Below are 22,393 nucleotides of genomic sequence, written 5' to 3'. Positions count from 1 at the left end.
CAAATTTACCCCCCTAATAGTGTCCCGGTGCCACCTCCACATACCTTGCTGCCTCTGCTTTCGGTGGCCTGCAACGGGGAAGCGAGCTGCGGAGTCGGGAGGCGGCCTTGGCTGTCTCTGCGGACTGCGGCCTTCCCCTCCTGGTGAAGCCGGGGCCTTGATTTTGGCGCCTTGCGGGGCTGGGCTCCGGAGCTGTCCGCGGGAGCCGGGAATCCTCCTTCAGCCCTTCTGGATCACCTGTGCCTGGCTGCGGTGACCTCGTCCCCCCCCCGTGGGCCCCCTCAGCGGAGCTGTGTGGCCGACGAGCCGTCTACCTCCGGCCGTCCAGGCCTACTACGCGCCCTGCAGCCTGGAGTTTGGGGATACCCGGCCGGGAGCTCCGGGACCGGAGCGCGGCCGCACCGGAACCCCCAGGACCTCGGACCTTCCTCCCCTGGCTTGGCTGAGCACCCCCTGACACCTGGAGAGAGCCTCAGCACCTCCATCAGCCCCACAGGAGATATTTGAGGAGTGTAAGCTGCCCTGTGTGTGCTGCGGCGGCCATCTTGGATCCCTGGGACATATACTGGAGGGAGCTGTGCACATCTAAGGGAAGCCCTGAAAGGCTGTATAACACGTCCAGCGGGCTGATTTACCTTCAATGTCCAGTCCACTTGGAGGGTGGTGAGTACCTGTTGCTGCCACAGCAATCATTCCCGATCTGCACCCCTGCCCCATAGAATCCTGTGACACGAGCCCGGAACCTCCATTTTGCTTTCTGGCATTCAGCCAGGGTGAAGATAAATTGCATTATACCACACACTCCTCACCCTTGCAGGCTTACAGATTCTGCCCGCACTGCCGCCCGCAGTGGCGACAACCATGAAAGAGCTTTAATATCCACGGGGTGTGCCAGGGCCACGGGATGAAGGGTTAAGCCGCAACCTACCCCGACATCAGAGCTGACGCCTGGGAGAGCCCCGCCCCGACGCTATGACACTCGGATCTACATGTTCCCGACCCATTCTCAAGATGAGTTAACGCAGGATAATAAAGTGCCATAACTAAGCAGTTCGAATCTATTTATAACGTTCTGGCACACTGTCCCCAACTCAACGGCTAGGACACCTGAAGATGACAAATTTATCCCCCTCGGGAGGCCGCTACGGTGAGCTGCTTGATTTACAATAACAGAAATCAGGAACACGAAATAATCTTGAATACCGATCACCTTCTACGAACCTGATAAGACACCCTCCTCCGCCCCCCGACCTTCCTGGGGCTTTCATTATTCACTCCACCAGCCGCATAGGAGAACGGTGCGAAGCTAAAACAGACAACAGCCTGACCTCCCCGGACTATCCGCTTAATGTACGGACCCTGAACTGTGTCCCCTCGTCAACAATTTTTTCATCCCCTCTTCTTTTTCACCTCCACCGTTATCCTCCCCCCCCCCCCTTTTTTTGTACATATATGCCACTATGTCCAAAAATAAAAAAGCAACACAAGTCCCGACTAACTTCTTTGGCTCAAAATCTAAGGGCCCGCAGAACCCCAACATGTCCGCAGGCTCCCCCCCCCCTCTCCGTGCTCATCGGAAATAGGTATCGACCCTCAGATACAAGCGGTCATGTCGAGCCTACTGGAGGGGGTACAATCTGCGTTCAAACAGGAACTCTCGAACGCCATAGCCGACTTTAAATCGGACCTTACAGCCCTCGGCAATCGAACGGACACATTGGAAACTAAGACAGACGATCTCTGTCGCTCCCAACACCGACTTGACAGTGAGCTCACCAGATTGCACGAAGAAATGGAGATCCTCAAAGAGCGACAAGAGGACCAAGAAAATCGCTCGCGTAGAAATAACCTACGCATACGCGGCATCCCAGAATCGGTCCTCGGAACATCGCTGCCGGCATTTCTGAGAGATTTCTTCACGCACATAACACCAGACCTCACAGACGAAGAATGCCTCTGCGACAGGGCACATAGAGCACTCCGTGCAAAACCGTCTCCTGCCCAACCACCCAGGGATGTTATTATCCGTTTCCATTATTTCCGTTCGAAAGAGAAAATTCTGTCCTCCGTTCGAGACTCATCGGAGACTCTGTTTAAGGGTATGCAACTGCAGATTTATCAGGACCTGGCCCCCTCCACGATCCAGAAACGGCGGGACCTCCAGCCGGTCACCCGGATCCTGCGTCAGCATCAGATCAGATACAGATGGGGATTCCCTTTTCAACTCCACGTCTCGGTCAATAACTTTGTCCACTCAGTCAAGACCCTAAACCAGGGACAGGATCTACTGGCAAAGTTAGATCTCCTCCCAGCATCATCCGTAGTAGATACGGCGACTTCTTCATCGAAATCACCGCACCCTCTGCCACCCCTTCCCGACTGGACGAGGGTGACCCGACAGCGTAACGTGGACAAAGACCCTCCCTGACTTGGGGAGCCCCCCTCTGTGGATCATATACGTAATGTTGGCGCAACATTTACGCGCATCGAACTGAGCCAGAGTCGTGGATGATCCGACCTCCATCCTTATGCCAGTATCGTAACTATCCTCTGTTATTGCTGTTATAATTAAGCCATACTTGCTTGTACCCCTGTGGTTCCCTCCCCCCCCCCCCCTCCCGAATTTTTTTTTTGTCTTTTGTCTCTCCCTCCCTCCCTCTTCTCTCCCCCTTCCCCAACCCCCTCCTTCTCCCCCCTTCCCCCTCCCCATTTCGAATTTACGTTTGAATTTCTTGTTGTCTGGACACAGTTCTCATTGTCCTATACTGTAATATGTCCGATATAGTTAAAAAGGCCGATCCCAGCCCTTGTGGCCCGGGCACCCTAGGCCCTCCCACATGGTACCCTGGTTACCCCCCCATAATCCCTCATTGTTGCTTACAATGTTACTGTTGCAATGCTTTCTCCCTGGCGGTCCCCGAATGGGACCCACAACTTTAGGGATGTTTCCCCGTTTGGGGTGTTTCTTTTTCCTCTCTATTCTCCTCTTTCTCTCCCTCCCCTGGCGACCCCTGCCTGACCTTCCCGCTCCTTTTCTTGCTTGGCCCGGAGGGGTGGCCCTCTTCTGGCGCGGGCGGTACGTTACTGGACCTTTAGGGCAATATGTCATACTCCCCCACGTAAATAGCCATGTCCCTTAAAATATTCTCGGCCAATGTAAATGGCCTAAACTCCCCTAGGAAACGCACCGTGTTCCTGAGCGCCTGCAGACGTGAGAAAGTCGACATAGCATTCCTCCAGGAAACGCATCTCACCGGTCCCCATACCCAGCTTAAGGGCAAATGGTTCTCCCAGTCCTACTTTGCTTCGGCAGACTGTAAAAAACGGGGTGCGGCCATATTAGTCCGCCGTAACATCCCGTTTATTCACTCTAGGACAGTGACAGACCCAGAAGGACGTTTCCTCATGGTAATGGGTACCCTCCGCTCAACGGCTCTCACACTGGTCTCCACCTATGCCCCCGACCAAGACCAGTCTCTGTTTTTCGACTCTCTAAACGCTTATCACGGGAAGCACAGGGAAGCATTATCATGGGTGGCGATTTTAACACCATAATCGACCCCTTGCTAGATAGATCTGCCCCCCCCCCCCTCATGCTTCTATAACGACCCTTCCTCGGGCCTCCCGCACACTTACCGCCATCATAAAACACCATGGCCTCTGTGACACTTGGTGTTCCCAACACCCTCACACCAAAGATTTCACGCATTTTTCAGCCCCACACCATCACTACTCCAGGATCGATATGATCCACATCTCCTCTGCCCTCGTGCCACTGATTTCGGACACGGGCATTACACCTCTGTCATGGACGGACCACGCTGGGGTCTATCTCCTCATAGACATATACCGCGTGCCGCGTAAGAGATACAAATGGCGTCTGGACGACTCGCTTTTACAACACCCCTCAGCATTAGAGGAAACCAGACTAGCAATCACACACTACTTCACCGAAAACACATCTCCCGATATCTCGCTTAATGTTCTCTGGGAAGCCCACAAAGCTACGATTCGCGGAGCCTTGTTGGCAAAATCGTCAGCTCTTAAGAAAAAAGCCGCGCAGGAGATATCCTCCCTCGAGGCAGAAATAGCCACCCTTCTATCCAAACATAAAGCATCCCCCAACCCTTCCCTGCTCACTCAGATAGATTCCCTTCGGGGACAACTTAACACCCTCCTTTCCAATCGCGCGGCATTGATCCTCCGGAAACTGCAACAACACTTCTATGATAAAATGGATAAAATTGATTCCCTACTGGCCAACAAACTACGTCGCAAGCAAGCGTTGGGTGCAATAGATAAATTGTATTCGTCGCGAAGGGGAACCTATACATATGACCCTGAAGTGATGGCCGAAGATTTCCGTTTGTTTTATAGCTCCCTTTATAACCTACCTGACCCATCCCAGCAGTCTCCTGAAGAGACTGGGGGAGTGCGCTCATACTTGTCTGATACCCCCCTCCCAACCCTATCGGATTCTCAGTTGGAAGCCCTTAATTGTCGAATCTCGGAGGAGGAGACATTAGCCGCCATACGATCTATGCGCTCGTCGGCCACCCCAGGCCCGGATGGTTTCACAGCCCAATATTATAAACTCTTCGCGAAGGAGCTGACCCCACACCTAACCTCCCTATTTAACGGTGTTCTTAAGGGAGCCTCCTTCCTGCCAGAGACCACCCGAGCCGATATAGTGGTAATCCCAAAGCCCGACAAAGACCCGACTAGCTGCCTGAACTACAGACCGATTTCACTATTGAATGTCGACCTGAAGATATACGCAAAAATATTAGCTAATCGCCTGGGGCCTTTGATGCCCGGTCTGGTCCATCCGGACCAGGTCGGCTTCATCCCTGGACGCCAGGCACCTGATAACACTAGAAGAGCCATAGATCTAATATATTCGATTCAAAAAAGGAAATCTCCCTCTCTCATCCTGGCTCTCGATGCGGAAAAGGCCTTCGACCGTATATCGTGGTCTTTTGCCTTTGCAGTCCTTGACAAACTGGGATTGTCCGGAGAATTTTTAGAAGGGATCAAAGCACTTTACCGCTCCCCATCGGCCCAGGTAATGGTTAATGGTATCTCCTCCTCCAGTTTTGAGATTGCCAACGGTACCAGGCAGGGATGCCCCCTTTTCCCTTTAATCTTCGCACTAGTCATGGAGCCCCTAGCAGCAAGAATCCGCAACAACAATTCTATTCGTGGAATATCCACAGGCCTATCCGAACATAAGATAGCGTTATATGCCGACGATGTCCTGATCTCCCTCACAGACCCAGCCCAATCTCTCCCCGCCCTCTTATCCGAGATCACCTCATACTCCCAGTTCTCTGGATATAAAATAAATGTTAACAAAACAGAGGTCCTTAACTTTTATATCCCAGCAGCTCTCAAACAGGACCTCCAGAACACCCTCCCATGTAACTGGTACACAAAGAAAATCAAATACCTCGGTGTGTACCTGACCCACCATCACCACCAACTTTTCCAAGCAAATTATCCCCGTTTATTGCAGACAATCAAGGAGGATTTGGTGGAATGGTCCAGCTACTTTATATCATGGATAGGCAGAATTAACTCCGTCAAGATGAGCGTACTCCCCCGACTTTTGTATTTATTTCAGACCCTCCCGATTTACGTCCCTACCTACGTGTTCAAGACCCTGCAACGCCAATCCTCCCTTTTTATCTGGAACCATAAGCGTCCCCGCGTTAGACTTAAATTGCTTCAACGCCCCTCCAGAGGCGGAGGCCTGGGTATTCCGGACTTTAAGAAATATTTCTATGCTGCACAACTTGCTCAATGCGCACAATGGTGCAACGAGGGAGGGACACGAAAGGTCTGGGTGGGGATAGAGGCAGAGGAGACGGGCCTAGCTACATTATCCTCCCTATTGTGGCTTCCCCGGAACCAGCGCCCGCGCGCGGCCCTCTCGCACCCCGTAGTAAGCCGCTCATTAGCGACATGGGATCTAACAAATCGACGGTTCAGTTTAGCCCCATACCCATCCCCGCTAATTCCGTTATTTCACAACCCAGCCTTTCCTCCAGGCATGGGTAAAACCTCGCATACATTTTGGCGCTCGAGTGGTATATTATACGTTAACGATATCACCTCCAATGCTACTTTCCCACAATTCGCGGATATCCGTGAAAGAACAACAATCCCCTCTTCGGACTTCTTCCGCTACCTACAAATCAGACACTTCCACTCCACCATTACCACCACCCTCCTCCACAGACATTTATACCCCTTCGAATACATTTGCTGGAAACGCACCAACACCAAGGGCCTCATATCAGATATTCACATCTTACTTGACGACTACCCCAACACATCCCAAGCCCCTCACGAAGCGGCATGGGAAAAGGAACTAGGAGTAACCATAGACAATGAAGACTGGGTAGATATATGGGACAATGCGGCCTCCAGCTCTATCTGTGTGAAAATTAAAGAAAACATCTATAAACTACTCTACCGCTGGTACTATGTCCCGGCCCGTCTACACACTATGTTCCCCAACACCCCAGATGGTTGCTGGAGGGGTTGCACGGACAGTGGCTCTTTCTTACACATATGGTGGGCCTGCCCCAAAATTCATAAAATATGGGGTGAACTCATTATATTGCTTTCGCGCTTATTTGATATCTCTATCCCCCCTGACCCCCAATACTTCTTGCTCCCCATGTCTCTTCCAACCCTCAATAGACACCAAAACAAACTATTTCGACATGTAGTTTCGGCAATGACTTGCCAAATTGCCACAGACTGGAAGAGCCTGACCCCCTCACCAATGCCGGTGATAATCTCCCGGATATGGTATGTCCACAAAATGGAATATATGACCGCAGTCATACGTAACACCTCGAAACAATTTGACAAAGTATGGTCCCCGTGGCTAAACTTACAACAAGCCCCCTCCCTATTTGTAGCCTGACACGGTACTCCACGGTCCGGCCCGCCTCCTGCCCCGGAGGGCCACCCCTCCACCCCCCCTCTACTCCCCCTCCTTCTCTCTCCGACTGGAGGCTCTCAGCCTCACCTGCTTTTCTGTCCCCTTTTACTCGATCTCTGAGTAGTCTTTTCTTCTCATTGCCTCCGCTGACTCTCTATGACGGAAGGCCAATCCGTCGCCGAGAGTTCCCCACCGCATACATCTTAACTTTACTCTTTTAAAATAAGGGGAAAACAAAAACAAAAAAAAGGATCAATTATTTTGTTGTTGTAACAATTCATTGTAACTATATTTGTTCTTCAAACACCCAAATTGTCCGGGTGCTCTGTTACCAATGTAATCTTATTGTGAGCCACCCAATAAATTGTGTTTGAAAAAAAAAAAATACCCCAATAAAGACATCACACACACACCTTGAAAGTATAACTTTATTACATCCATCCACACCTCCAAATACACATACTTACCTTATGTTCCCACGCAGGTCGGTCCTCTTCTCCAGTAGAATCAATGGTGTACCTGTTGAAAAAATTATACTCACATAATCCAGGGTTGAAGGCTCCTCGGATAATCCTTTTGTAACCCACGTACTTGAAAAAATAAAAAAACGGATACCCGACCTCGCACTGAAATGGGCCCCATGTTTTCACATGGGACCCCTTTCCCCGAATGCCAGAAACCCCCTCTGACTTATGTCTAAGTGGGTTTCTTCAGCCAATCAGGGAGCGCCACGTTGTGGCACCCTCCTGATTGGCTGTGTGCTCCTGTACTGACTGACAGGCGGCACACGGCAGTGTTACAATGTAGCGCCTATGCGCTCCATTGTAACCAATGGTGGGAACTTTGTGGTCAGCGGTGAGGTCACTTTCGGTCAACCGCTGAGCAAAAAGTTCCCACCATTGGTTACAATGGAGCGCATAGGCGCTACATTGTAACACTGCCGTGTGCCGCCTGTCAGTCAGTACAGGAGCACACAGCCAATCAAACACTTTCAACTTTGGCTATCAGCCCCCCATCCGCAGCCCATTGGATGGGGGGGACAGCCTCGGGCTTCACCCCTGGCCCTTGGGTGGCTGGGGGGGGACCCCTTGATTGAAGGGGTCCCCACTCCCCCAGGGTACCCCGGCCAGGGGTGACTAGTTGGATATTTGATGCCACGGCCGCAGGGCACTGTATAAAAGTGACCCCCGGCTGTGGCATTATCTGTCCAGCTAGTAGAGCCCGGTGCTGGTTTCAAAAATTTTCCACCATATTTCTGCAACCAGGGTCGGCTCAAAGAGCCCGAGGCTAGTTATGCTTAGGAGGGGGTACCCCACGCAATACCCGGATCGTGACACTAACCAAGAACTGGAACATACAAGTACAATAACAAACTTCTATCATCAGCTCTGGATGCAGGGCCAGTTGAGAAATAAAGGAAGCACGCCCCAATCAGGATAGCTGGAAGCCAGGCACAAGGTAATGGCCTAATTACTGGCAAGTGAGACTGAACACATGGGAAACCGGCTGCAATTACAGACACTCACCCCAGGCGGCCAACAACAGTACTCTAAACAAGTACATGAGAAATCCTGGCATGCAAACAGAAATATAACATCAAATACATGAGCAAACTGCAAACAGGAATGAGCCACTGCCGTGGCTCATAACAGTATCAGACCCAGAGGAGGGTGAGGAGGACTTGGGAGGGGGGATGCAGCTTTGTCACAGGGTATACAGGTCTTGATAGAAGCTATTAAAGATGTCCTGCACATTCCTGATACGGTGTCAGAGGACGAGGAGGAATCTTATTTTAATGTGAAAAAGAAATCCTCAGCTTTTTTCTCTGCATCTAAGGAATTCAATTCCCTATTTGAAGCAACTTGGGTAAATCCTGACAATAAGTTTCAGGTCCCAAAATGGTTACTCACATCCTTTCTGTTTCCTCAGGATGGTAGAAAAAAATGGGAAAACCCACCGATAGTTGATGCACCGGCTTCTAGGCTGTCACGTAAGATAGTCTTACCTGTTCCTGGGGCAGATTCCTTGAAGGATGCTGCAGACCGCAAGATTGAGACCACTCTCAAATCTTTGTACACAGCTATGGGGGCGGCCCAGAGGCCCACTATAGCTTGTGCATGGATCTCTAGGGCCATTGATAAAATGGTCAGGTAATCTAATTGAAAGGTTAGATTTGTTATCCAGTGGGGAGATAATTTTACTCCTACAGCATATACAGGATTCTGCTAACTTTATGGTGGAGGCCATAAAGGAAATTGGTTTACTCAATGCACGCACCACTGCCATGGCAGTGTCAGCACGCAGGGGCTTATGGCTACGCCAGTGGAACGCGGATGCGGATTCCAGGAAAGGCATGGAAAGCCTACCTTTCACAGGTGAAGCCCTTTTTGGAGATGAACTGGATACGTGGATATCCAAGGCTATGGCGGGTAAGTGTACATACCTTCCTTCCGCAGCTCCCCCGGCTAGAAAATCCTACACTGCTCCAACTCTGCTGTCCTTTCGGACAGCGAAGTTTAAAGACAAAACCAAAGGTTCTTCTACAGCCTACAAAGGCAATAGAGATAAACCCAGAAAACCAGCAACTGCAGGTTCACAGGAACAGAACCCCCGTTCTGCTTGCTCTAAGCCTTCAGCATGACGGTGGACCGCACTGCCTGGAAGACAGGCAGATGGGAGCCCGTTTAAGATTCTTCAGTCACATATGGGACACGTCATGCCAGGATCCCTGGGTCAAAGATCTTATAGCCCAGGGCTACAGACTGGAGTTTCAGGAACTCCCACCTCACAGATTCTTCAAATCAGGCTTACCAGCTACTCAAGAAGCAAGTATGACTTTACAGGCAGCAATTCAAAAACTGGTACAGACTCAGGTCATTGTTCCAGTTCCGCTTCAGCTGCAAAACCAAGGTTATTATTCCAACCTGTTTGTAGTACCGAAACCGGATGGTTCGATAAAGCCCATTTTAAGTCTCAAGTCGTTGAACCCGTACTTATGGATGTTCAAGTTCAAAATGGAGTCTCTGAGAGCGGTGATCTCAGGTCTGGAGGAGGGGGGATTTTTGGTGTCTCTGGATATCAAGGATGCGTACCTACATATTCCGATTTGGCAGCCTCATCAGGCTTATCTAAGGTTTGCCTTACATGACTGTCACTACCAGTTCCAGGCCCTGCCATTTGGCCTCTCTACGGCACTGAGGGTGTTCAACAAGGTAATGGCAGAGATGATGTTTCTCTTCCACAAACAGGGAGTGAACATAATTCCGTACCTGGACGATCTGCTGATAAAAGCACCATCCAGGGAGCGGTTGTTAGACAACATTGCCCTCACAACCTGACTACTCCAGGATCACGGGTGGATTCTGAACCTACCAAAATCTCATCTGGAACCAACACTGAGGCTTCCGTTCCTGGGGATGATACCGAATACGGAGGCACAGAAGGTATTCCTTTCCATTGAAATAAGGCACTGGTGATCTAGTCGATGGTGCGGGATGTTCTGTAACCAACCCGGATATCGGTGCACCTATGCATTCGCCTTCTGGGGAAGATGGTAGCCACCTACGAGGCACTACAGTACGGAAGGTTCCATGCAAGGCCCTTCCAACTGGATCTGTTGGACAAGTGGTGCGGATCGCATCTACACATGCACCAGAGGGTCTGTCTGTCCCCAAAAGTCAGAATTTCTCTTCTGTGGTGGCTTCAGACTTCTCACCTGACCGAGGGCCAAAGGTTCGGGATTCAAAATTGGATTTTGCTAAACACAGACGCAAGCTTCAGAGGTTGGGGGGCAATGACCCAAGGGGAACAGTTCCAAGGAAAATGGTCAAGTCAGGAAGCCATTCTTCCGATCAACATTCTGGAAATAAGGACCATATACAACGCCCTTCTACAGGCATTGCATCTTCTTCTAGATCAAGCCATTCAAGCTCAGTCGGACAATGTGACGGCTGTAATGTACATAAACCGACAAGGCGGAACGAAGAGCAGAGCAGCAAAGTCAGAGGTAACAAGGATTCTCCTCTGAGCAGAAAGACACACTGTGGCATTGTCCGTGATCTCCATTCCGGGAGTAGACACCTGGGAAGCAGACTTCCTCAGCAGATACGACCTCCACCCAGGAGAGTGAGGTCTTCACCCGGAGGTGTTCGGGTGTGTGACACGTCGGTGGGGAATTCCACAAATCGACATGATGGCCTCTCATCTCAACAAGAAGCTCAAGCGGTATTGGTCCAGGTCAAGGTGGCCGCTCTGGTGACTCCATGGGTCTACCAGATGGTGTACGTGTTTCCACCACACATTGATCCCAAAGAGAATAAAAAGGGAAAAGGTTCAAGCAATTCCCATTGCTCCGGACTGGCCAAGAAGGGCCTGTTATGCAGATCTACTAGAGATGCTCATAGAGGACCTGTGGCCTCTACCTCTTCTTGAGGACCTTCTCCAAAAGGGGCCATTTGTCTATCAAGACTTACCACGCCTATGTTTGACGGCATGGAGGTTGAGCATCAAATTCTAGCCCGGAAAGGGATCCTGGATAGGGTTATTCCAACCCTAATCCAAGCCAGAAAGGGGGTGACGTCTAAACATTACCACTGTATTTGGGAAAAAATATGTCTCTTGGTGTGAGAACAGGAAATTTCTTGCGGTGGAATTTCAACTGAGACATTTTTTCCTTTTTCTGCAGTCAGGTGTGGATGTGGGCCTACGTTTGGGCTCCATAAAAGTCCAGATTTCGGCCTTATACATTTTCTTACAGAAATAATTGGCTTCTCTTCCTGAGGTTCAGACATTTTTGAAGGGGGTGCTGCACATCCATCCGCCCTTTGTGCCTATTATGGCACCTTGGGATCTCAACGTGGTGTTGCAGTTCCTGCAATCGGAATGGTTTGAGCCTTTACAGGACATAGACATCAAGTTTCTTATGTAGAAGGCTGTTACACTCTTGGCATTGGCTTCTGCGAGGCGTGTGTCAGAGCTGGGGGCGTTGTCTCAGAAGAGCCACTATTTGATTTTTCATGAAGATAGGTCTGAACTCAGAACTCGTCAGCAATTTTTTTCAAAGGTGGTATCTGCGTTCCATATCGACCTATCTATTGTGGTTCTGGTGGTTACCGACACCTCTGCTACTTCAGGGTCCTTGGATGTTGTGAGGGCTTTGAAGATCTATGTGAAGCAGACAGCTCATCACAGGAAATCTGACTCGCTGTTTGTTCTCTTTGATCCCAATAAAATTGGGAGTCCTGCTTCAAAGCAGACAATTGCATGCTGGATCAGGCTGACTAACCAGCATGCTTATTCCACAGCAAGTTTGCTGTGTCAAAAATCTGTACAGGTCCACTCTACTAGGTCGGTGGGTTCTTCCTGGGTGGCTTCCCGGGGTGTCTTGGCTTTACAGCTCTCCCGAGCAGCTACTTGATCAGGTTCGAACACGTTTGCTAAGTTCTACAAGCTCGATACTTTGGCCTCTGAGGACCTTATGTTTGGTAAATCAGTTCTGCAGGAACCTCAGCATTCTCCCACCCAGTTTTGGAGCTTTGGTACATCCCCATGGTACTAATATGGACCCCAGTATCCTCTAGGATGTAAGAGAAAATAGGATTTTGATTACCTACCGGTAAATCCTTTTCTCGTAGTCTGTAGAGGATACTGGGTGCCGTTTCTTCCTGCACTGTTACTTGGTTAAGCGGTTGCTGTTCCTGGTTTAAAGTTTGGTTAGCTTGGCTTTCCTCTAGATAACAAAAAAAAATTAACAAAAAACAATTATAACCAGCACTTCAAACAATGGTGCAGCAAACAACATGTATTATCCGATACCCTCCCGGGTTTTTAGAGTGCCGGATTTCTGTTGGGACGGATACCACCGATCTCCCCACAAAAGAACTGGTAGGTCTGTCTGGTCACCTGTTCTTTCATGGGGAGATCCGTGGTATCCGTCCCAACAGGAATCCGGCACTCTAAAAACCCGGAGGATATCGGATAATACATGTTGTTTGTGGGTGGGCACGTTTGACACTCCACGAATTCTGGTACGCAAACTGTATTTTAAATTATTGGTGGATCTTAATTATTGGATATTTTATGTGTTATTGTTGTGGATTGAAAGCGTACTTTCACCATTATACTCTTCTCCTTTACTTTTTGGATGAGTGTGGACTGCAAAGAAACACCAAAGTCACACCACCAGAAGGAAAAGAAGAGTTTATTCTATGAACTTGGTGGCAAGATAAACAGAAAGATTCCATAGGAAGTACCTTGTGGAGACCTGCATAGGGATTGGAAATTGTACCTTGGCTTTCCTCTAGTTTGTGTGTGCTGGTTCGGAATCTCACCACTATCCTTTTATATCCTTCACTCGAAGTATGTCCATCTCCTCGGGCACAGTTTTGTAGACTGAGTCTGGTAGGAGAGGCATAGAGGGAGGAGCCAGCCCACACTATCAAATTCTTAGTGCCCATGGCTCCTAGTGGACCCGTCTATACCCCCATGGTACTAATATGGACCCCAGTATCCTCTACGGACTACGAGAAAAGGATTTACCGGTATGTAATCAAAATCCTATTTTCTTGTCACTCAGAAGGAGCCGGCGCTGTTCCTCTACCGAGTTACCTATTTCTACAATAACAAGCTATACTTATATGTTAGCTTAATGCGTGCTTTGACACTGACTGAGCTGTGTTAGGAACCTGCATGCCATTCTTTACCTGCACTGACCTGCTTGCTCTATACTGTGTACCTGCTACTCCTAATCTGCACTACGGAACTGGACTTTTTTTTTTTAAACACAGTTTATTGAAAAGTTTTGTCATAATACAAAAATCACAAATAGGTTTATAAGGGAGGGTAGGGGAAAAACAGAAAAAAGAGAAAGGGAAGGAGGGAGGGTGAAAAAAGGAACAGTCAACAAAGTTGTAAAAATAGCATATAAAGATAGATATACAATAAATAGAATGTTATAGATTCTGGAAACTCTGGAATTTCAATAGTTAGCACTTCAATACCGAAAAAAGGTAATAAGAACAGTTGACAATATCACCTAGAATCCATATGTTAGAGGAGGAGGGGCTTTGTGATGCGCTAACCATGGAGCCCAGGTTTTGGAGAATGTAATCGCATTGTTCTCCACAACACTGGACAAGAATTCCATATGGTCGATATCCCAAATGGCCGTCGAAATTGCCACCATTGAGGGGATAGTTTGGGATTTCCAATGAAGCGCAATCTTGCATTTCACTGCACTAGTGATGTGCCATATAAGTTTCTGTGAGAGTTTAGTTGCCACATCTAATGATTGTGGAAATAGAAAAAAGGAAGGTGTAAAAGTGACATCTATTCCTGTTAAACGTAATATCAACCTTCGGATAGTTTTCCACGGGGGGAAGACCTTGGGACAATCCCAGAATATATGGAGCAGGGTGCCTCCCATCCCACAGCCTCGCCAACAAAGCTCTGAAGATGGGAAAATACGATGAAGTCGAGTTGGTACTAAATACCTACGTACGTAGATTTTAAAATAATTTTCCCTATGTCTAATTGCTGTGGACGCAGCTACCATATTTTGTCTTATTGGGATCCATTTGTCAGGGCCTAATTGTTCTTGTAAGTCAGTTTCCAATGAGATCTCGTGTGTAGCCAGAAGAGGTCGATTATATTTTAGTAAGATCTGATATACAGTGGAAATAAGGCCTTTCGGTGAAGAGCGGAGGAAACATAATGTTTCAAGGGCAGTCCTGACCTTTGTACTACAATAATATATCCAGGATGAATGTAAGCTGCGAAGCTGTAAATACTGGTAAAAGCATTGAGAGGGCAAATTATATCTATCTCGTATTGTAGTAAAAGATGGGAAAATACGTGAGGGAGCTATATCATTAATGAAAAGTCAGTTCTGATTCTGACAGTCTTTGAAGCTTATAAACAAGAAAAGAGATTACTCTGCGCCAAGAGACACTAAATAAAACCACAGTGTGCAGTCTGTCATGTGTAATAATTGACTCAGTAAGACTTCAGATATATGTAACCACTTTTATATTTGGTCTGTTAAAAATAACAAAATTGGACACACAAATAACATATACTTTGTAACAATTGGTTATTCTCTATGAAAGCAATATAAATAGTATACAATATATTTAAAACTAACTTGTTGGCTCTGTTTGGTTGGTTGGAATTAAATTACTTAGCACTGGCGTCCCAGTGTCAAATTGAGTAAAAAAGTCCTGCAATATAATAACGCAGTCTCTTGATAAATAGCTTACAGAAATTGCAGTGTATAATTACCCATGTGCTGGTTCCTGGTATAATTAAATGCAGGGTCCGTTTTGTAGAATGATGCACATATGCAGGTAATCAATATGGTATGGTATTACCGTTCAGAAGGCAAAGCACACACTGGTTGTTTAATTTATCAGGATGCCTCTAGGATTATTTCCACGTCGCGGGCAATAGACCCCACAGCGGAGGACAATGGTGAGTACTCGATGTAAGCAGGTGGAATCCTGGATGTAATTGAGGCAGCTATAGACAGCCGTGAGCGGTGATCAGTGGGTGCCCGCCGGCTTTGATGACTGTAAGAAGCCGTAGACGGTAAACGTTGCGGGAGACCGCCGGCTGTGAACACCTGCCAGAAGCCACAAGCGGTGATGTCAGCGAGTAGTTGCCGGCTGGAGCGCCCGGCGTGTAGCGTGTAGAGGTGTGCTGAGACTGTAAGGAGCAGTAAGTACGCTCTATGGACAGGTTGAACCAAACAGAAAACCAACGTGGAGTGGGCGTTTCGTCTCCTAGGCAACCGGAGACTTCCTCAAGACGGATACCTCCCCTCTCATTGATCCCAAATTTATACTTGTCTAATAACTCTATTCACAACAGTTGTGTCAATTGTCTTTGAAGCTTGACTGTGCATACCTTCGGGGAAGGCTAGGTTGTTCCAAAGTGGGTATAGCGTAGGGGGGAGCGAAATCAGAGAGTAAGTTTTAGTAAATCTATTCCATAAGGAAAGTGTGAATAATATAGATGGATATAATGACACGCTAGCAGGTCTTTGAGAACGGGATAACCATAGTAAAGAGGAGATGGAATTCATCTGAACTAAGGCGGATTCTAATTGAACCCATCTACGAGAGTACTTGTCAGCGTGCCATTGAATAGCCTGAGAAAGGTGTGCCGCATAGAAATACAATTTCAAATTTGGCACTCCCAATCCCCCTTCCTTGGGACCACTGTATAGAGTCTTAAGATGAACACGGGGTCGTTTGCCAGCCCACAAGAATAATGACAATTTTTTCTGTAAAGATGAAAATACATGAGAGGGTATAGATACTGGGGGGGCTTGGAAAAGATATAAGAATCGGGGTAGAACATTCATTTTTAAAGCATTTGCACAACCCGTCCACGATATAAATTGTCCTGTCCACCTATTAAGATCTGTCGATATTGAGTTAATTAGTCTTGGGTAGTTAGCTGCAAATAATTGGGAATGTTTTTTAGTGAAGTGTATGCCAAGATATTTCATGTGAGACTGTTTCCAGTCTAGAATAAAGCTAGATGTTAAAGAGTGTTTCAGTGAGCTAGAGAGATGAAGATCTAGAACCTGTTTTTGAGGCATTTATTTTAAAGTTTGAAATATCTCCAAAATCTTGTAAAATCTGAAAAAGGTTGGGTAAAGATATAAGAGGGTTGGATAGTGTGAGGAGAATGTCGTCAGCGTAGAGGGAAATTTTAAATTCCACTGAACCTATTGCAATACCCGTGACATCGGGGCTACTTCGGATTTTAGAGGCTAAAGCTTCTATCATGAGGGCAAATATGAGAGGGGAGAGGGGACAGCCTTGTCTGGTACCATTTTGGAAAAGACACATACACCAATAACAGCGCTGATTTAAAACATATGTGTGCTTTTTATTTTACACAATGAAAAACAATACTAAAAAAACACATTTAAAGGTGGCTAGATCCTAAATACTGATTACTCCTGCAAAGCATAACATAATTAGCATAATGCAATTCTGAACCTTTGTACTGGTATTCAGTTCATGAATTAATTCAAGCAGATTTCATTTGTTAGTCTTTTAGCTCTTTCTGACATAGCAGTTTCTTGCAAAGCAGTAGTTAGTTGGTAATGAAAGCTGATCAGTTAGTAGCAGCAGGTGAGGCAATCATTAGCGGTTCCCACTGAGACAAGCTTGTCAATTAGTTGCAGACAGTAATCAAAGCAATAGTTGTAAATTAGTGCATGCTGTACTTTAGACTGTCAAACTACAGAAAGAGTCTGTGTTATTGGTCAATTCAACCTGCTTCAGGGATCCAAGAATTAACCCTTTATGCTCCAATAGTTGGTGTCTCCCGGCTCCTGGTGCTTTTAATATACCGTTTTTAAGGGCCTTATCCGGAGTATTCCAACAATGGTCCAAGCATGAACAGGTGAAGAAAAATAAGATTTTACTCACCGGTAAATCTATTTCTCGTAGTCCGTAGTGGATGCTGGGAACTCAGTAAGGACCATGGGGAATAGCGGCTCCGCAGGAGACTGGGCACAACTAAAGAAAGCTTTAGGACTACCTGGTGTGCACTGGCTCCTCCCACTATGACCCTCCTCCAGACCTCAGTTAGGATACTGTGCCCGGAAGAGCTGACACAATAAGGAAGGATTTTGAATCCCGGGTAAGACTCATACCAGCCACACCAATCACACCGTATAACTCGTGATACTATACCCAGTTAACAGTATGAAACATAACTGAGCCTCTCAACAGATGGCTCATAACAATAACCCTTTAGTTAGGCAATAACTATATACAAGTATTACAGACAATCCGCACTTGGGATGGGCGCCCAGCATCCACTACGGACTACGAGAAATAGATTTACCGGTGAGTAAAATCTTATTTTCTCTGACGTCCTAGTGGATGCTGGGAACTCCGTAAGGACCATGGGGATTATACCAAAGCTCCCAAACGGGCGGGAGAGTGCGGATGACTCTGCAGCACCGAATGAGAGAACTCAAGGTCCTCCTCAGCCAGGGTATCAAATTTGTAGAATTTTGCAAACGTGTTTGACCCTGACCAAGTAGCAGCTCGGCAAAGTTGTAAAGCCGAGACCCCTCGGGCAGCCGCCCCAGAAGAGCCCACCTTCCTCGTGGAATGGGCTTTTACAGATTTAGGATGCGGCAGTCCAGCCGCAGAATGCGCAAACTGAATTGTGCTACAAATCCAGCGAGCAATCGTCTGCTTCGAAGCAGGAGCACCCAGCTTGTTGGGTGCATACAGGATAAATAGCGAGTCAGTTTTCCTGACTCCAGCCGTCCTGGAAACCTTAAATTTTCAAGGCCCTGACTACGTCCAGTAACTTGGAATCCTCCAAGTCCCTAGTAGCCGCAGGCACTACGATAGGATGGTTCAAGTGAAACGCTGATACCACCTTAGGGAGAAACTGGGGACGAGTCCTCAATTCTGCCCTATCCATATGGAAAATCAGATAAGGGCTTTTACATGACAAAGCCGCCAATTCTGACACACGCCTGGCCGAAGCCAAGGCCAAAAGCATGACCACTTTCCTCGTGAGACATTTTAGATCCGCGGTTTTAAGTGGCTCAAACCAATGTGACATTAGGAAACTCAACACCACGTTGAGATCCCAAGGTGCCACTGGAGGCACAAAAAGAGGCTGAATATGCAGCACTCCCTTAACAAAAGTCTGAACTTCAGGCAGTGAAGCCAGTTCTTTTTGGAAGAAAATGTACAGAGACGAAATCTGGACCTTAATGGAAGCCAATTTTAGGCCCACAGTCACTCCTGACTGTAGGAAGTGCAGAAATCGACCCAGTTGAAATTCCTCTGTTGGGGCCTTCCTGGCCTCACACCAAGCAACATATTTTCGCCATATGCAGTGATGTTTTGCGGTCACATCTTTCCTAGCCTTAATCAGCGTAGGAATGACTTCCTCCGGAATGCCTTTTTCCTTTAGGATCCGTGTTCAACCGCCATGCCGTCAAACGCAGCTGCGGTAAGTCTTGGAACAGACAGGGCCCCTGCTGCAGCAGGTCATGCCTGAGCGGCAGAGGCCATGGGTCCTCTGAGATCATTTCTTGAAGTTCTGGGTACCAAGCTCTTCTTGGCCAATCCGGAACCACGAGTATAGTTCTTACTCCTCTCCTTCTTATTATTCTCAGCACCTTGGGTATGAGAGGCAGAGGAGGGAACAGATACACCGACTGGTACACCCACGGTGTTACCAGAGCGTCCACAGCTATCGCCTGAGGGTCCCTTGACCTGGCGCAATATCTTTTTAGCTTTTTGTTGAGGTGGGACGCCATCATGTCCACCTGTGGCCTTTCCCAATGGTGAACAATCATTTGGAAGACTTCTGGATGAAGTCCCCACTCTCCCGGGTGGAGGTCGTGTCTGCTGAGAAAATCTGCTTCCCAGTTGTCCACTCCGGGAATGAACACTGCTGACAGTGCTAACACATGATTTTCCGCCCATCTGAGAATCCTTGTGGCTTCTGCCATCGCCATCCTGCTTCTTGTGCCGCCCTGTTGGTTTACATGGGCGACCGCCGTGATGTTGTCTGACTGAATCAGTACCGGCTGGTTTTGAAGCAGGGGTCTTGCTTGACTTAGGGCATTGTAAATGGCCCTCAGTTCCAGAATGTTTATGTGTAGGGAAATCTCCTGATTTGACCATAGTCCCTGGAAGTTTTTTCCCTGTGTGACTGCCCCCCAGCCTCGAAGGCTGGCATCCGTGGTCACCAGAACCCAGTCCTGTATGCCGAATCTGCGTCCCTCTCGAAGATGAGCACCCTGCAGTCACCACGGCAGAGATACCCTGGTCCTTGGAGACAGGGTTATCAGCCGATGCATCTGAAGATGCGATCCGGACCACTTGTCCAACAGGTCCCACTGAAAAGCTCTTGCATGGAACCTGCCGAATGGCATTGCTTCGTAGGAAGCTACCATTTTTCCCAGGACTCGCGTGCAGTGATGCACCGACACCTGTTTTGGTTTCAGGAGGTCTCTGACTAGAGATGACAGCTCTTCGGCTTTCTCCTCCGGGAGAAACACTTTTTTCTGGTCTGTGTCCAGAACCATCCCCAGGAACAGTAGACGTGTCGTAGGAACCAGCTGTGCTGTTGTAGCACTTCCTGAGATAGTGCTACCCCGACCAATAACTGCTCCTTGGACCTCGCCTTTATCAGGAGATCGTCCAAGTACGGGATAATTAAAAACTCCCTTTTTTCGAAGGAGTATCATCATTTCGGTCATTACCTTGGTAAATACTCTCGGTGCCGTGGATAGACCGAACTGCAACGTCTGGAATTGGTAATGACAAACCTGTACCACAAAACTGAGGTACTCCTGGTGAGGATGGTAAATGGGGACATGCAGGTAAGCATCCTTGATGTCCAGAGATACCATGCAATCTCCCTCGTCCAGGCTTGCAATAACCGCCCTGAGCGATTTCATTTTTAACTTGAACCTTCGTATATAAGTGTTCAAGGATTTCAATTTTAGAATGGGTTTCACCGAACAGTCTGGCTTCGGTACCACAACATTGTGGCATAGTAACCCCGGCCATGTTGAAGGAGGGGTACCTTGATTTTCACCTGCTGGAAGTACAGCTTGCTGATTTGAGGTAACGGCGAGAGGGAGTCGCCTCGAACTCCAGCTTGTATCCCTGTGATACTACATGCAGAACCCAGGGATCCACCTGTGAGCGAGCCCACTGGACGCTGAAGTTCTCGAGACGCGCCACCACCGCACCTGGCTACACCTGTGGAGCCCACGCGTCATGCGGTGGACTCAGAGGAAGCGGGGGAACAATTTTGATCCTGGGAACTGGCTGACTGGTGCAGCTTTTTCCCTCTTCCCTTGTCTCTGTACAGAAAGGAAGCGCCTTTGACCCGCTTGCTTTTCTGAAGCCGAAAGGACTGTACCTGATAATACAGTGCTTTCTTAGGCTGTGAGGAAACCTGAGGTAAAAAAATTTCTTCCCAGCTGTTGCTGTGGATACGAGGTCCCAGAGACCATCCCCAAACAATTCCTCACCCTTATAAGGCAGAATCTCTATGTTCCTTTTAAAGTCAGCATCACCTGTCCAGTGCCGGGTCTCTAATACCCTCCTGGCAGAATGGACATTGCATTAATTCTGGATGCCAGCCGGCAAAAAATCCCTCTGTGCATCCCTCATATATAAGACGACGTCTTTAATATGCTCTTATGTTAGCAAAATAGTATCCCTGTCTGACAGGGTCACAGACCACGCTGCAGCAGCACTATCCATGCTGAGGCAATTGCAGGTCTCAGTCTAGTACCTGAGTGTGTAAATACAGACTTCAGGATAGCCTCCTGCTTTTTATCAACAGGTACCTTCAAAGTGGCCGTATCCTAAGACGGCAGTACCACTTTTTTGACAAACGTGTTAGCGCCTTATCCACCCTAGGGGATATCTCCCAGCGTAACCTATCCTCTGGCGGGAAAGGGTACGCCAGCAGTAACTTTTTAGAAATTACCAGTTTCTTATCGGGGGAACCCACGATTTTTCACACACTTCATTCACTCATCTGATGGGGGAACAAAACACTGCCTGCTTTTTCTCCCCAAACATAAAACCCTTTTTTAGTGGTTCTTGGGTTAATGTCAGAAATGTGTAACACATTTTTTCATTGCCAGGATCATGCAACGGATGTTCCTAGTGGATTGTGTATATGTCTCAACCTCGTCGACACTGGAGTCAGACTCCGTGTCGACATCTGAGGGAGCGGGCATTTTTGAGCCACTGATGGCCTTTGAGACGCCTGGGCAGGCGCGGGCTGAGAAGCCGGCTGTCCCACAGCTGTTACGTCATCCAGCCTTTTATGTAAGGAGTTCACTCTGTCGGTTAATACCTTCCACCTATCCATCCACTCTGGTGTCGGACCCACAGGGGGCGACATCACATTTATCGGCATCTGCTCCGACTCCATATAAGCCTCCTCATCAAACATGTCGACACAGCCGTACCGACACACCGCACACACACAGGGAATGCTCTGACTGAGGACAGGACCCCACAAAGCCCTTTGGGGAGACAGAGAGTATGCCAGCACACACCAGATCGCTATATAATGTAGGGATTAACACTATAACTGTGTGAATTTTTCCCAATAGCTGCTTGTATACACAATATTTCACCTAAATTTAGTGCCCCACCTCTCTTTTTAACCCTTTGAGCCTGAAAACTACAGGGGAGAGCCTGGGGAGCGGTCTTCCAGCTGCACTGTGAAGAGAAAATGGCGCCAGTGTGCTGAGGGAGATAGCCCCGCCCCTTTTTCGGCTGACTTTTCTCCCGCTTTTTTATGGATTCTGGCAGGGGTATTTATCACATATATAGCCTCTGGGACTATATATTGTGATTATTTTGCCAGCCAAGGTCTTAATATTGCTGCTCAGGGCGCCCCCCCCCCCAG

This window comes from Pseudophryne corroboree, chromosome 3, assembly GCF_028390025.1.
Source record: "Pseudophryne corroboree isolate aPseCor3 chromosome 3, aPseCor3.hap2, whole genome shotgun sequence".
Classification (NCBI taxonomy): Eukaryota; Metazoa; Chordata; class Amphibia; order Anura; family Myobatrachidae; genus Pseudophryne; species Pseudophryne corroboree.
The sequence above is the reverse complement of the archived record's forward strand: the minus strand, read 5'-3'. Positions refer to the sequence as shown.